The sequence below is a fragment of the Mirounga angustirostris genome, unplaced genomic scaffold (genome assembly GCF_029215605.1).
Source record: "Mirounga angustirostris isolate CCGP_5_RB_7025 unplaced genomic scaffold, mMirAng1.0.hap1 SCAF_4, whole genome shotgun sequence".
NCBI lineage: Eukaryota > Metazoa > Chordata > Mammalia > Carnivora > Phocidae > Mirounga > Mirounga angustirostris.
Genome location: NW_026991712.1, coordinates 119,992,467 through 120,009,771, shown reverse-complemented (window position 1 = coordinate 120,009,771; position 17,305 = coordinate 119,992,467). Strand labels below are relative to the sequence as shown.

The 17,305-nt window shown below is 47.8% G+C and overlaps 1 protein-coding gene across 1 annotated transcript in view; it reads right to left on the bottom strand.

Annotated features, from left to right (window-relative positions):
• LPAR3 (lysophosphatidic acid receptor 3) overlaps window positions 1-15,454 on the bottom strand; it is a 74,091-nt gene extending 58,637 nt beyond the window's left edge. The window contains exon 1 of the mRNA XM_045895395.3: window positions 15,266-15,454. The gene's annotated coding sequence lies outside the window, so the exon portion shown is untranslated. The remainder of the gene's footprint in view (window positions 1-15,265) is intronic.
• Between the last annotated feature and the right edge of the window lie 1,851 nt (window positions 15,455-17,305).

Below are 17,305 nucleotides of genomic sequence, written 5' to 3'. Positions count from 1 at the left end.
CTAAATCCTAAAACTCTGTAGGGAAAGGGAAATCATATTTTCAAAACACGTGGCTCTAATAGGAAGCAGTTGCTGTAATCAAAGCTTCCGAGGTTCTACAGGAGAGCATTGCTATGGCTAAACGAACAAGTCACAGGATCTCGGGCAGGAGTTCTAAGCCTTGGTCAGGAAGCAGCATTCATCACGAAAGTGGGCGGCTCACAGCCCTCCCCAGCCTGCCCCCCTCTCCCACCCTGTGCCTGCCTCGTGGTAAAAGAGCGTGCCTGTGTCAAGGTGGCCAGGTCGTGGAAATGTATATAAAAGACATCTGAGTGCTGCGCCTGACCTCATACATTGGCCCCTCCGACCCCCCCCCCACCCTTCTCCTTGTGCTCCGTACCCTGCAGGACTGCATCAGCAAGCCTTGCCCTCCAGCTCCTGTGGACAAGGGGGACAGCAAGAGATCTGGAGGAGGCAGGAGGCCGAGGCTGGGAGACTGATTTTCCTTGTCCCCTCCCCTCCTCCCTCCCCTTGGCTTTCAGGTTGAGGGGTGCTAACTGCTCTTTGCTGTTTCCAGCTCTTGGATGATACTGCGCCATCTCTTGTTGGCTTCCATAAACTCTGCCCTCCCCCAGTTACCAAGTTACCGTCCCCCTGCTCCAGCTACCAGTTTGACTGTATCATGTGTTTCTTGTGGAACACTGAGAATACAGACGCCCTTTCCAGTACACTGTAATACAACAAAAAGTGTTGTTTTAAAGTTTTAATATGTTATGGATTTTCTTAAATCTTTTAGTAATATTTAGTACACTTTAACATTTCTTGGTTGTGAATATAACAACTCCCAGAGAAGGAAAGAGGAATAAATCATATTCCTGAGGGCACGGACCAGTATCACAATTCTCTTGATGCCTTCAGTGCCCCTTTACCTGGACCAGAACCCTACTAAATTTCTCTACACATGGTAGGTGACTTAATCAATGGGTGATTTACCCATTGATAGGGGTTTTATAAAATACAGGTGACGGCACTGGATTCCACCAGATCCCTGCACACTGGAGTCTACGTCACTGATGTCCTTCCGTGTCATCCAGGATCGGTCCCAACTCCAACCGTGTTGCTGGTCTTAGATGCCACGGATTTAAGTGTTAGGTTGGGCTTAAGGATTAGCCAGGTTTGAAACCCGATGGTATGGCAAAGGAATCAGTAGTCTTTCCTTTATAATGCCTGGGGGGGGGGGGGGGGGTGTAGAGACAACTGTAGCCTTATGCGAGGCAAAACCAATGCAGACATGCCGCAAGGGCTACGTGTTGGAGGGCACGGCCGAGCCATCATCCGTGGCAGGGCCGGTGGCAGGGCCAGCTGGGAGCAGTCCTGCATCAGTGCTGCCCTCTCAGAAGAGCCGGAGCCCGCCGCCTTGCTGACCAGGCTACATGGCAGACAGTCTTGAGACTCTGGGGACATGAGCCTGACAGAGTCCCTGAATAGGCCAAGAAGCTGTGAGGCTCAAAGCATGCGGGGGGGCGGGGTTTCTCAGGAATAAACCCATCCCTATCCAAATAATAGCTTCCTCGTACCCTAGCATTCTTCACCTCTGCTCCTCCACCAGCCCCTCCAGTACGAATACAGACATGCTTGGGGGAGGTCCAAGGCCATCCCTGACTCTGGAACCTAGACAAATCTATACAACTGGAACTTTCCTACATGTACAACCTGATTTTCCTGAACTGACTTTTTATGCACTAGATTCAAACACTGTTTTAGGCACTGTTGGGGAGAACTCCAGGGAGGAGCACGGGAGGAGCATCCTCTACCCCAGAGTCAGCCTTTCCCACCAGACTGTGAGCTTCTCAAGGGCTAGAACGGTTTCTTTACTTACGCTTGTGCATTTGATGCCCGACAGAGGGGCATGGAGTAGATGCACAATAAATGTTTGGTTCATGTGCTGGTTAGTTTCAGTTAGCTGGTAGGGAGTCGAGGAGTTGGAAACTTGATCACATTATGTTGAATAACCAGGAGTGAGAAGAAAGCGTAGGCTATCCTCTCAAGAAATTTGGCGGAGAAATATTAGACACCTCTTCTATGGCATTGCACATGCTTTCCTGCATATTTGTGTTGTCCTGACATCACTTCCAAACCTGCTGGAAGCACAGCTGGCATCCTCTCGCCCTGTTCTTTGAAGCACAAACAAGTACTTGGTTGTAATCAGCACAAAATAAAAATGTGTTCCATTTCATTGAATAATTCTCAAATCCTCGGTTTCCAGCCCTCTTTTCCTTTGGTTCACTGTGGAGGTTGACAAATAGTTCTTCCCTCCTTGAAACTCCCCCACCTGAGCCTCTGGGGCTCTATCTTTTCCTGGTGTTTTCCCATTGTCCTCAATACCTCTGTCCCCTGTTCTCCCAGCAGCCCCACAATGTATACACTCCTAGACTTGTTCTCGGCCTCCTCTTCTCTTCCCTTTAAGCTTCCTTCCACCGTACTATTGCTTAAATTATTTTCTCTATATGGGTGACTCCTGAATAACCATCTCAAGCCCTGACACCTCTCACGCTCCCCCTCTCATGCTAAGCTCCCAGACTGCCTTCAAGATAAACAAGAAGAAAGTCACCCTAAAGATAGTATATATGTAGGTTGGAACTCTCAACTTCCCTCATTTCAGCTCTTGGAGATAATGAGACCACAATAAAAAATAAAGTTGCAGGTTTCAGGACACTTGGGTGGCTCAGTTGGTTAAGCGGCTGCCTTAGGCTCAGGTCATGATCCCGGAGTCCTGGGATCAGGTCCCGCATCAGGCCCCCTGCTCTGCGGGGAGCCTGCTTCTCTCTCTGCCTGCCATTCTCCCTGCCTGTGCTCTCTCTCTCTCTGTCAAATAAATAAATAAAATCTTTAAAAAAAATAAAGTTGCAGGTTTAAACACCAGTTTTTAATGTAGGGAGCTAGAATGATGGTGGTCTCAGGCCTCTCTCCTTGTTTGTAGTACAGCATTCAGAAGTTGGCAGAGAGGTTTGGAATGGGACAGGGTTTGTCCCACTCATACTGGCCAGGACCTTGGGTGTTTGGCTTAAGCTCAGGGTAGACTAGTAGAACCCCTTTCCCTGATGCCCCACTGGATCCTCACTACTATAATGTTCTGGGCTCTCAATCTGCTCTTGCTCCCGCCCTCTGGATATTGGGGATTCTAACTCAGCTCCAAACCTGAGTATATCCTTGCTGGGCTTCCCCCCGAGAATGGTTCTCAGCCTCTTCTCAAGTGAACTCCCCCTTGTTGACCTTACCACGCAGCAGGCCTCTGACCCTCAGGCTGCAAAGGACTAGCAGGACCTTTGACTCCATTTCTCAGAAGTCCTGTTCTGCCTGGTAGGACACCGAACTCATCCTGCTAACTCATTTGCTCATAATTGTATACTCCCCTGCCATTCCTCTCATGATTATTTTTTTTGTATCTAGATTTAGCTTTATGTTCTATGGCACAGACTGCCAAATTGTTTTCCAGTTGTAACGAACTCCATTCCCCAGCCTCCCTACAGCTAGGTTGGCCACAGAACTAAGTTTCTGGAATGGAATGTGAACATAAATGAAGTTCGCCACTTCTAGGTTAGCCCTAAAACACACCGTGTGTGCCCCTCCATGCTCTTCCTGCAAATTGTAGTACAGATGGGCCTGTGATTCTGCATTCAGCATTCAGACCAGGGCGAAGCTTGAGGAGGAGCTTGATTCCACATAGTTCACAGACAAGTTTCTATCAATGAGGAAATAAGTACCAAAATTGCAAATAAACACCTAGAAATGTTTACGGCACTTTGACATTACTGTGAAAGACAAAGTGCATGATCAGTGGAGTATAAACCACAGCTATTGCTCTTTACTGTACTGAAGATAAAGAAAACCAGTCTCTAAACAAAGCGAGTTTAAGAAGCACTGCCCTAGCACATGGTGGAAAAACAAGATGAAAGGGACCCTTCAAACCCGAACCACTCACCTTGGGACTGCGAGCAAGAGAGAGAAATAAGCTTCTGTCTTTTTCAAGCCACTGTGCTTTGGGAACTCTGCCCAAGAAGCCTGCAGCTGTAGGTGAAGGTGCTGGAAGGAAACAGAATGGGAACATGCATTGGCTGTTCCTTCCCTGCAGCTCTTAGCAAAGCATTACAAGAAAGAGATAAGCTCAGGCAAGAATTGTTGGTAAGTTTGTGAGCAACGGTGTAAAAGAACACACAGCATCTGGAGACTGGGAGATGAGAGACATTAACTGCCCTGGGACCGGGAAGAGCAGAAGATAGCATCACCACTCACAGCCTTTCTCGAAGGCCTCTCAAGCAGATGTTGCACGGAAGCAAAGGAAGACAGGCCTATAGTAAAGAGCAGAGTGAAGGTGTGCCTTCCTGCTCAAGTCCATGTTTTGGAGGCCCTCAAGGTAGAGATTGATGAAGATGGAAGACAGAGGTGGGCCAACCACAGAAGCTGGGAAGTCAAACAAGCTTAAGAACTTGGTCCAGAAAGCAATGTGAATGTGGTGACTGATGAGTGGGGGTGACTAGAAGCAAACAGACCGGAAAGACCAGAACTTCTTAAGGTTATTATGTTGCCACAGAAGCCACATCTGGGCCTGAAAAGGCCCCTGTTCACTCTCCCCGCAAGGAGCACACCCTCCCCCACATATCAGATATGGCCATAGAGGGGGATGGACAGGATGAACTTCACAGGAAACAAGGTCAAGGTCAGAGCCCTCGTGAGGCCTCTCCTGCAGAGCAGAAGCAGGGGCCAGCCACAGAATGATTCCACCGCTGGGGCAGGGAGGTTGTAATTCCTGCCCAGCAGGCTTCATTATTTCTAGGCGCCTGTGACTGCTGCAGGTCTCCTCTTCTTCTGAATGCGAGTTTGTTTTATTTGTTTTATTTATTTATGCGGTTTTCTCATTTCTCCTCCTCCATCATAAGTGGATGTTGGCCGGTCAGAATTAAGAGAGAAAGGAACACTTCAGCCTGGCATACAAAACAGAGGTTAGAGAGGAAAAGGCTACACCCGTGGAGTCTGGTAAACTAAACCCTCTCAAGGCAAGCACAGCAGGCCATGAAACAGGTGGGGCAGGGTAATCAGGGGCAAGGAGCAGAAGCTTGGGCATCAGCGGGACCTGAGGCAGATGGAGGCTCGTCACACTCAGCAGTGGCTCTGACCTGGCACACTGCTGATCCAGCCAGAGCCTTTCCCTTTCTCTATAAAAATGACACCATAACTGCAACAACTGTATGGGACTGTTGAAGGATTAAAGCAATGTTTACAAAGGGATTAGCAAGACACTTAGCACATAGGAGGTAATAAATGGCAGACAGTACTTCCCAAGAAAGTAGGTAACTCTCAATTTCTTTTAAAAAGTTCATGGAATATACAACTGGCATTCTGGAAGTTTAATTGTTCATGTTCTGACACCTTCATTTAACAAGGAGTGATGACAAAATCATCCCATATCTACCCTAAAATACCTACAGTCCAGGAACGAATTTCTCCCTGCCTGAGAAGGGGCCCAGGGCCACAGTGACTAAGCTGAAGGCACAGGCACTTCCTTCTGCTGCGGCTTGAAACAAAGCAGGGAGGCAGGAATGGAGAAGGGGGTGGAGGAGGGAGAGCAGAGACAATGTGTTGTGGTAGAAGAACACAGACCTCAGGTCTGGGTTCAAACACTAGCAGATAAGCAGGTGAGAAGAGTGATTAGAGAGCATGGCTCCCACAGCAAACACCAGACTCAGCAGTCAGAAACTAAGAGTTTCTCCTCCAGGATCAGGAACAAGGCAAAGATGCCCACTGTGGCCACTTCTATTCATCACAGGACTGCAAGTCCCAGCCAGGGTAACTGAGCAAGACAAAGATAGAAAAGGTATCCACGTGGAAAAAGGAGGAGTAAAATTGTGTCTGTTCACAGATGACATGATCTTATATAGAGAAAACCCTAAAGGCTGCACAAAAAACTAATAAATGAATGCAGTAAAGTTGCAGGATACAAAATAAACACACAAAAATCAGTTGCATTTCTATACACTAACAATGGAAAAGGAAGTTAAGAAAACAATCCTATTTATAATAGCATCAAAAAGAGTAAAACACTGAGAAATAAACTTAACGAAAGAGGCAAAGACTTACACACTGAAAACTATAAGACATCAATGAAAGAAATTAAAGGAGACACGAATAAATAGAAAGACATGCTATGTTAGTGGGTAGGAAGACTCAATTCTGTCAAAGTGTCCATCCTAGTCTGTGATTTAAAGATTCAGAACCAGCCCTATCAAAATCTCAATGGCACTTTTTAAAAAAATCCTAAAATGCATATAGAACACAAAGGATTCCAAATAGCCAAAACAATCTTGAGAAAGAAGAACAAATTTGGAGGCTACGTATTTCCTGATTTCAAAACATATTACAAAGCTACAGTAATTAAAACAGTATGGTACTGGCAAAAAGACATACTTTGAGACCAACAGAACAGAATAGAGAGCCCAGAAACAAATCCATGCGTATATGGTCAAGGGATCTTCAACAAGGGTGCCAAGAATACACAGTGGGGAAAAGACAGTCTCTTCCACAAATGGTCTTGGAGAAACTGGGCATCCACATGCAAAGGAGCATGGCCTCTAGAGCTACACGGCCTGAGTCTGAAGCCTTGCTTACCGACAAGTTAGTTAACCTCTCTATGCCTTAATTTCCTCATCTATAAAACAGGGATAATAACAGTATCTTCTTCCTAAGACAGTCAACAGAGTTAAATCTGACATTCCTTTAAAGTTATTGTCGATAGGGTCTTGGGAAAGTTACTTACCCTCTTTGAGTTTCAATTTCCTCTGTGGTAAAAGGGAGACAAAACTCTAACTTGTTGGGTTACTGGGTAAGGAGGACAAAATGAAGTAGCCAATGTAAAGACCTCAGCCCACTTCCAAGTCCAGAGGAGTCAGAAGAGCCCAGTAAACTTCAAGGAAAGTCTGTTTCCAACAGGTCGAGAAGTGGGGGGTCTCAACAGAGATTTCTGGGAAGGGGAGGCCAGAAGAGGGAACCCCTCCCTCAGAATGGGTGGGTTACCAGCATAACGACCCCAAAGCCAAGGCTTGCTCTCCTCTACCACCCTGTCCAGAGTCATGAACTGGTGTTTTTCACTACCACTGAAAATATTTAGATGAATATGTTGTAAGAGGAGTTTAGCCAGCTGGGTTGAAACACTCTAATTATGCAACCATGCTTGTTCTAGGCCACTCTGTCTGGATCTTAGAATAATCCATCAAAACACATTCATTGACATACCACTGAGCAGTGGTCAAAGTGAATTCCCATCTCTTTTCCCGTTTGATCCCACAGTGAGATGAGCAGAGTAGCATTCTCCACACTACAGAGAAGAAAACTACAACTGGGACAGCCTGATTCACTCTCACCAGCGCGCATCCTTCTGGCCCCGGACTCTTGGGCCACAGTGACCACTGGAACCTTTTTTCGGTGCTTAATTGTATGCCCTCATGAGAAATGAAATACACATATTTGTTCTCCATAATGACATTAATGCCTTTTGCAAGCATTTACTGATTCCAGAAGAAATATGATTACAGCAAGTGTCAATAAAATTTGTAAGTGTATCTCTACTTAGAAGTTTTGACAAAAGTTTATGGGAAAGAGTCCATATAATCCAATGAAAACAACAGAATAAAACTCTAAATCCGTAACAGAAAATAGCAATGATGACTCAGTTTGCCTGCTTCAGAGAAAATTCGGAAGAACAAGCAACCAGCTTTACCTCTAACGCACTGAACAATCTAACTGAAGAAAGGCCTTCTCCTAAAGCATTTTGCTTTCCCCATCAACACAATAGTCTACCAGCTGAACTAGACCACAGAATTCAATTACCTGACTTATAAGAAATTAGACTGGAAATTAACTAAGAAAGACTAGTAATGACTTAGCTGTGCTGACATCCCTTTTCTTTTCCCGCTGTTGGATATTCACGGAGTTTGCATACGTGATGAGTTCCAAGTATGTAATGGGTGAGTTCCACTGGTCCTGTCCTGGTGAATGCTACCCCACCATGGATTCCTCTCATCCTTGTCCAGTTAACATTTCCTCAGTGTTCATTCTATGCAGGAGAGAGACAGAGATGTGCAAACATTTTAAAGATGTGAAATCCCCCAGGAAGCTCATAATCTAGAGCAGTGGGTGCTCAAACTAATCCTCCATACATCCCTGCCCCAGGACATCTCACGATATCCGGAGACACATGTGGCAGACACGGCCGGGGGTGCTATTGGCATCCGGGGGATGGAGGCCAGGGGTGCTGCCACACGAGCTACCAGGCACAGGACAGCCCCCGCTGCCGAGAATGACACAGCCCGAAACGTCGGCGGTGCCAAGCTTGAGAAAGCCTGGTCTAACGGGTCAGATGACAACTCGGAGTGTCATACTGCTGTGAGGTGAATATGGTGTGAGCTATCAGAGAGACATCAGATGGTGACTGAAACTCTGTTGGTAAGAGTCTAGGGAAAATGGCATCTGCAGACCACATGGGTGAGAATGGAAAGTGACACAGCTTGTGGGGAGTGCCATGGGGCAGCATGCACCAAAGGCTTTAAAAACGTTTGTAAACTATTTCTATCTTTGCTTTCTTTCCATTCCCATCTTTCTCTCTCTTCCTTTGCCTTCTCGTTCCTGCCCTCCCCAGGACTGAGGGGTCAGCCCATGAGTGAGAAGGCAGTGCGGGGAGAGGCACCACCGAGGCCTGGGCTGTGGCCGGGGAGCCACAGAGACCGGAGGCTGCTAAGGAAGCTGCAGAGAGGCCTGGGGGAGCAGGCCTGGCAGCTGAGGACAAGGGGCAGTGCGACAGAGTCAGGCCCAGAGGAGGCAGGATGGCCTTTGTGGTTGGGAGACAGGCTAGCAAGACTGACACGGGGTAAAAATAAGTAAAATATTAGTAAAAATATTGAAGATAATGGGCTACAAGCTTCCTCCTGCCAGAGAAGATATGGACAAAGATATAAAGGGGTGAGAATAGAAAGATCCCTGAGGGTTGGGTTGGAGTGGAGATATTTGTTATGAATTCATGATTTTATAACACATGACCTAATGTAGAAAAATTTATGGACATATACGTGTGTATACATATATATGTCTATTTCCTACCTCTGTCCCCTGAGAGGTCTAAAGCAATGACACCCCAGAAACAATGGGCATATCAACCTTCCGTATCTTTATATCATTCTTCACCGAAAGGGAGAATGACTAGGTCAGGGAAAGTACAACATAAGCCTGGAATATCTTATGGTGCCAGAAAATTTTTAAATGCTCAATGAGGGGCGCCTGGGTGGCTCAATCAGTTAAGCATCTGCCTTCGGCTCAGGTCATGCTCCTGGGTCCTGGGATCGAGCCCCGCATTGGGCTCCCTGCTCAATGGGGAGTCTGCTTCTCCCTCTCCCTCTGCCATCCCCCATGCTTGTGCTCTCTCTCTCTAAGTATACAAAATTTAAAAAACATTTTAAATGCTCAATGAATAACGGGGATATCAAAAGGACACAGGAGCCAGCTTAGAGGGACTTCCACTGGCCAAATGAGGACAAGTTGAGCATCAAAATAAATAATAACAGTAATATTTCAACATTTTGAATACAAAAGGAATCCATGAATACGTGCTAATAGAAATGAATAAATACACGAGAGAGAAAGAAAGTTCTTCCTTAGAATATAATGCCAATGAGTAAACATAGAAGGAGTAATGGAAATAAAGAATCACCATGTGGCAACCTTCAGAGAGGTGGCTGATTCAGGCAGAAGTCATCAATGAATGGGAAAGGTGGTAGGTGGAGGTTTAAGGAGGAACAGGCTATTAACATAACCTCAGACTACTTCCCCACAAACACCAACAGATTTCAAAGGGAAAAATGGTGAATTTAATGTGAGAGGATCTGGCAGAAACCAACATAACCAGGCTCTCTAGGCCAATATTTCAGTGGTGGGACAGTCTGACATGGCGCACCTTCTAATGTGATGTGCCGAGAAGAGCAGGGGACCACCAAAGACACATGACCTGAGTCTGGTTCTGAAGAAACACCTGCTCGACCCAGATGGACCGCCTACAGACCTGTAACACCTGCAAGGACCTCAGGAACGGAATAAGTCGGAGGAACTATTCCAGAAGAGACATGACAAATTAATGTAGCTCGGATCCTAGATAAAGCAAGAAAAGAGACATCTGGGGGATAACTGATGAAATCGGAATGGTTTCTGTAGACTGGATCGTAGAGAGCTGGACCAATGTCAATTTCCTGATTTGGTGGTACAATGATTAATTTTGTGTGTCAACATAATTGGGTTAAGGGATGCACAAATAGCTGGTAAAATATTTTCTGGGTGTGTCCCTGAGGGTGCTTCTGGAAGAGATTAGCATTTGAACTGGTAAACTAAGTTAAGAAGATCACCCTCACCAATGTGACAGGGTGTCATCTTCCACTGAGAGCCTGAATAGAACAAAAAAAGTGGAAGAAGGTCGAATTTGCCCTCTTGCCTGAACTGGGACATACATCTTCTGCTGTCCTTGGACATCAGTGCTTCTGGTTCTCAGGCCTTCAGACTCAGACTGAATGACATGACCAGTTTTCCTGGTTCTCCAGCTTACAGATGGCACAGTATGGGACTTCCCAGCCTCCATGACCCTATAAGCCAATTCCTATAATAAGCATCCTCACACATATCTATATCTATGTTCTATTGGTTCTGTTTCTTTGGAGAACCCTGACTAATCCAAATGCCATGCGGATATAGAAAAAGGTCATACTTATTTTCAGTTTAGTCCAGGGAAAGGGCCCCCATTCAAAGGACTAACCTATTAAAAATCAACCAGGGCAGGAGGCAAATGAGTCAGTGAGTTCTCTATCTGAACTTTGGGTACCTGGTCTTCAACAACCAGTTACCCACAAGAGCTTAACTTTGGATTTCTTTAGCTCTCCTCGGGGGCGAATGCCTCTGACTGACTCTACTGCCCACCTTTGACTTATATGGTCTGAGTCTATCTGGGGGCAGCTCCAGAATTTTTTTTTAAGATTTTTATTCATTTATTTGAGATAGAGAGAGAGAAAGCAGGGGGGAGGGGCAGAGGGAGAGGGAGAAGCAGACTCCCCACTGAGCAGGGAGCCCTACGTGGGATTCGATTCCAGGACCCTGGGATCATGACCTGAGCTGAAGGCAGACACTTAACCGACTGAGCCACCCAGGCACCCCCAGCTGCAGAATTTCTGTAGAGGAAGGGCTTTGGGGCAGCCTGTTTGTAAGGGGAGACCAGGGAAACCTTAAAGCTTTATTTACAAAGCAAGCCCACTGCTTTTGTTTAGACTGCATGTTTATTTGGACCAACTGGTGGCATTTACGGAGGGGCTAAAGTGCCCTCCAACCCAGCCCTGCCACCTGCCAAGCCATCCCCGATGATACCACAGAATCTGCATGGGGCTAAGTAAAGGCCAGGGCTAGCAGCACCTCCAGCCTAATGTCCCAGAGAACAACAAAGACCCAGGACTAGTTGATGAGTAAGTAGGGGGGCTGACTAACATCCTTAGGAAGGGGTGGAGCAGGCTGTCCGGGGCAGGTTGTTTTTCAGAGTGACACCCAGTCTGGCCCAGCCTCAGGTGGATGATGATTCACATCTGAGGAGGGGAGGCAAGGTCCATGGGAACTGGGTGATGTCAGGGGTCAAGGCAAGGGAGGAGTTCAAGGCAAGAGGCAGACAGGTCGGGAGGACAGGGGTCAGGTACTGCAAAGGCAGGGTCAGCAGATAAAGAGGGAAGAGGAATAAGAAGGATGCCAGCCTGGGGAGCGAAGAGGGGTAGGTGCACCCCAGGAAATCAGAACCTCCCTCGCACTGGGCACTCCTCTCCTGGCTCACCAGGCTGGGCAGGTGGAGAGCAACACATCTTTCAGACTCAATTAAATAATTAGCTTAATTATTTGCAGCATGGAAATGCACTGAGTTGGGTTCGTGCTTCGCAGAGCGAACCTTAAAGACCCGAGTTAGCAAGAAGGCACAGGCCAGTGAGGATGGCATCAGGCAGCCCCATTCAATGTCCAGCAGCTGCATGACAATGCTCTTCTGACTCACTGGCTGGTTAGCCGGCTCTGTGTTTTTGTCCACCAAGCACTGCAGACAGTACAGGTGATTCTACGAGGGAATTACAGTTTCTTCGGAACTTTGCCCTGTGCCTCCGATCACACAGGGTTAGGTCATCTCAGTCCTGAAACTTCTGTTCCTTGTGTATTCCCCATACGGCAGTTGTGCAACCTTTGGCAGGATCTCCTCCCTGAAGTCCCCTCCAGCAGGAGAGAGGGTGTGGGGGGCCCGAAGCAGTGTGTGCTCAGCACACCCAGCACCTACACGGAGACCCCACCACCTCCATGCAGCCTGCCTGGGGTGTCCCACAACGTTTATGTAGTCCTCACTGGGTGCAAAGCTCTTTCACATAGACAACTTCATGGCACCCAATAACACATGCACGTAGGTAGAAAAGGAATTATCATCCCTGGTACATGAATGGGGAAATGGATTCAAGGACAACAAGCGATTTATTCAAGGTCACAAGAACTCACAAAGGTGGGGCTGGGACTAGAACCCAGACCCCTGTACTCCAACTGCCTCTCTAATCCAGCATTGTAAAAGCACAAAATCTCAGGGCTTCTGTGGACAGGGCCACACCCCTCACCTCCACCTTCCCCATCCCCGGCAGGACTAAGTTCCAGGGGACACCTCCATGTCCATGCAGAATCCAGGATGAGCAACAAAGGACCAGCAAGGCCAAAGGGGAGGAGGCTCAGTACCTGTAGGAGGAATGATGGAGGGAAGAGCAAAAGGACCAGGAGGGCGGGGAGAGCAAGCAAGGAAAGTATGGGGAACACCTCTAAGTCACTTACACCTTGGGGATCTACATTTGCACTCTGGCCAGAACAACGTACATTTGCACCCATGTTTACAGAAATTTCAATATTTTAGTGTTATCTTGGAGGAAAAGATGGCAACCAGCATTTAAGGAGTACTTCCTGTATATCAGAGACTCTGCTAAGTGCTTTCTCTTCTAATCTTGGGAGGTGGATATAATCTTCATTTTTATAGACAAGGAAGTTACAGCTTAGAGAAGTGAACAAGTATCCAAGGTCACAAAGGCTGGCCTGACTGCAAAGCCCTGCTCTTTTCCTTACACCACATTAATAATGCCTTGGGCCCCAGGCTCTGCCATTTAGAAGCTTGCAATCAGACTTAACCACTCTGTTGGGGATAATCACAGGCCAGAAAGCATTCTGAACTAATGTATCCTCCAAGGAGAATGGCTAATAGGTAATTTGAGTTATAGTAATTCCCATTCGAGTTACAACGATTCCCCTTGCCCCAGCCCAAAGAAATAAGAGGTTGGACTTAAGTTATGGTGCCTTCCTGCCCCTCATCAAAAAGATGGAGAACTTGGGGGAGAAGCAGCCCGCCTTGGGTATGTATGTATGACTTTGAGAGGGTGTGTCTTGGTTGCTGCTGGGCTACAATGCTGTGTGTGCACATGTCCCCCTAAGTGTGTGTGTTTTGGAAAAATGAGGGAAAGCATGAACATGTAGACTCTCAAACAGGCTCTGAGGAACGTACACAAAAAAACAATCACATGTCTGTTTTCATTTCAGTCTTCATTTATAGAAAACATAGGCAGATCCGTTCTATAAAACATCCTGTACAACCCCCAGATACCTAAAATAGATCTGATCTAATATAAAGAGGCTGGTAGTTGGTTTACACATTTAGAAGAGAGGACGTGTCATTTATAGTTAAATCAAAGCTAGGAAGTTTGGAATGCTAATGATAACAAAGAAAATTTTTAAAATGTGCCCAAATGATCTACTTTCCTAGTTATATGGCAGTGACGATCAATATCAGTTATGTCCAGATGGTTAAATGTCCAGATCTAACATGTCCTAGCACATGATACTAGGTCCATACAGTCTCAAGACACAAGAGACAACTCTGGAAGCTTATCTCAAGTACATAAACCTGTCAAGATTTGTTTGCTGCTCTTTTTAGAATGGTCTAGTTTGTTTAGACAAGCATGATGTTAACAGAGCCAAGGCTATGTGCTTCTAACTGTATGACTTCCAGCTGAAAAAAAGGAAAATTCTATTCCCTGTACTCAGACCACACAAAACTGGATCCAAAGTCTCAGGGGAAGCAGGGTTAGCAACGACTGATAGATAGTTCACTGGAAAATCCGACAACTCTGCTTAGCAACAGGAAAGTCCATGCATTAATGAAATGTCATGCAGTGTACGGACTGATAACCTATTGGTAAAGAAGGGTTCATCCATCTGTAACTGCCATTTACTTTACTCTCCGACTTATAAACAAACAAACAAACAAGTAGGAACCGTGAGAAGCTAAGTGGCTCTTAACTTCTAAAGTAACATTCCAAGACCAGGTAATACTCTGGACAGCAAAGGGGTGAGGAGGGAGAAATGCGTTGCAAGGACAATAACAAATTACCGGGACACATTTCGTGGAAATTACTCAGTTAAAAATTGCTTTTGAGGGCCGTTTTAATGACTACCTTAATAAGACTAAGTTGTTTCCAATATTCACCGTCACTACTCAAATTACAAGTTGAGAAACTTCTAAGCAATTTTGGGTAGTCGCAACTTGCTGCGGGAAAGCAATAAAGTAACACTGCTACAGAACAAAGCATTTTTGTCTGCCGTTGGTGAGGGGGATCGCGGGGACCTTCGCTTACTCACAAAGCACCACCCCCCACAGTGTCACCAGTTAGTTAATAATCACTATTTCCGGAATCTTTATGCCTTGCAGACTTCCAGCTTTTCCCTGACACACCATCGTACCGGGTGTAACTGGAGGTTGAAAAATCTGACATCCCTGGGCCCCGCCGGAGAATCTCAGTTCACGGTCGACGGCTGTACGGCCGAACTTGGAAAAGAAGCACCTGTGCGAAAGCAGAGCGGAGCCTGCGCCGCGCTGCCGGCGCCCGGCCCACCAGCCCACAGCACGCGCCATGCAACGCCGATTTTGCATCCCGGTGGCTTCCCACTCCGAGAAAAACAGTCGGGGCGGGCAAGAGGCGCCCCCCCCCAGACGGTCTTGTCCCAGGAGCTCCGAGTGGGTTTGGCGCCCGGCTGGCCGCCACGCAACCCAGAAGAGCCGCGGGCCCGGCCCGGCGGAGATGCGCCCCAGCCTCCCCCAAGCGCCTCCCGGCCGGCCCGGCCTCCGGGAACCCTCCCCGCGCCGGGCGCCTGCACTCACCGCTCACGCTCGCCCGCCGCCGAGCCCGGGAGCGGGGCCCCCTGTGGCTGCCGCATGCCCTCGGGGCCGAGCGCGACGAGGCGACCGGGGGCCGGGCTCCGGCCGGGCGCAGGGAGCAGTGGAGGACAAGGCGGGCGGGCGGGCGGCGGCGCACCTCCTCTCCAGCGGCCTCTGTGACACGCCCGGAGCCCCAGGAAAGTTTGGCGGAGCGAGGGGTGGTGCCGAGGGGGCGGAGGGGCCGCGTCCCCGCCCTGCCCCGCCCTGCCCCGCCCTGCCCCGCCCTGCCCCGCCCTGCCCCAGGCGTCCGACCGTTCCCACGGGAGAGCGCCCCCCATCGGCGAGGCACAGGATCGGGGCGCCGGGGCGCTCCTGCGGATGCTAGCCTGCCGGGGACTGGTCCCCAGGAGCGTGGCCGGCCTGGAGGACGAGATGGCACCCACTAAAGGACCGCGAGCCCCGCCGGGGCTCAGAGAGCCCTACCTCGGAGCGCGGTATTGGAGCGCTGTCCCTCTCTCCTCACTCTCCAGGGAGAGATTTGTTTGAAGTGGCTGCGGGTGAGTGCAGCCCACACTCACCCTCCCAGGGGAGGCAGGCTCACTGCCAGGCCAAATGCTTGCTCTAAAACTTGAACCCTAAAGCTACCCGAGGGTGCAGGCAGGCCCCAGAGGCCCAGGATGTTCACGTACTTCTGACCTGAGCCTTTCCTGGGCACCTTTTTGTCGAAACAGGAAATTTCAAAAACATTTCAAGTTCTTGAAAGAGGCATCTTAAGCTCCTGGGGTAAATAGCCCTGGATACTTTGTTTCTCAAAGCTGAAATATAAAGCCTCCACTGACCCACCTTTGGTAAAGAAAGATGCGAAGTGAAACAATGTGCTCAAAACTTTGTTCTCTCTGAACTCTGCGAAGCAAAATGAAGTCACAGACGTGCTAAAGGTGTGGGCCTTTCTGGTAACCTCACAGAGAGAAATACGGTGAGATGAATTCCTTCCTACTCATGCTTCAAAAGCTCGGGAAACGCTGAGAGCCTGTGACCAGAGGTCTGCCTGTAGCCCTTGGCTGTTCATTCGTTCATTGTTCATTCGACATTGATATTGGGACCTCCTGTATGTCAACTAGGAACCATATCCCAGGACACGGACTATATGGTAAACTGCCCCCTACCATCCAAGAAATGCTGCTTTCTCTGAAGATAATATTTTTTTAAAAAGATTTTATTTATTTTGACAGAGAGAGAGAGCGAGAGAGGGAATACAAGCAGGGGGAGTGGGAGAGGGAGAAGCAGGCTTCCTGCGGAGCAGGGAGCCTGATGTGGGGCTCGATCCCAGGACCCTGGGATCATGACCTGAGCCGAAGGCAGATGCTTAACGATTCAACGCTTAACACACCCAGGCGTCCCTGAAGATAATATTTTAATAATGTTTTATTCTTTATGTGATGGACCTCATCCCAGAGGGCATGACATTCTGCTACACCTCCAGCTTTCACAGGGATATGGCTAAATTTTGAATGACATGTGCAAATTATTGTTGCTTCACTTGGGTGTTCAGAAAATTCCTGTGGCGTCCTACAGATGAACAGTATAGGGAGGGCTACAACTTGCAGAGCTAGTGCTTAAGAAAGATCATGTTTACCGGAACAAGGAAAAACGTGGCAGATGATATATGAGAACAAGATCAGGGGAGTGAACAGCTCAACTCCAATAGCACAGGGCAACAACGGGGTGAACACAAAAATTCGCAACCAGCAGCACTTAGCAAATGCTAATGTGTAGTATGTTGAGTAAGTTGTTGTAACTGTAAATGGGCAACTGTTAACACCAGTTAAAGCCCTCTTTTGCTGGAAATTTTTTCCAGGTTCCAAACAACTTATTAGCAAAAGCACTGGGGAAACATATTGTGTTGTAACTTGGGAACTTCCTGAACTTGAGCATTGCAAAAGAGAACGGGGATTCGGTAAAGCCAAATGTGATTACCTTTAATATATGAGTCCTAAACAAAGGAGAAAGGACAAGGGAACATGGTGAGCTGGGTTGCAAAAG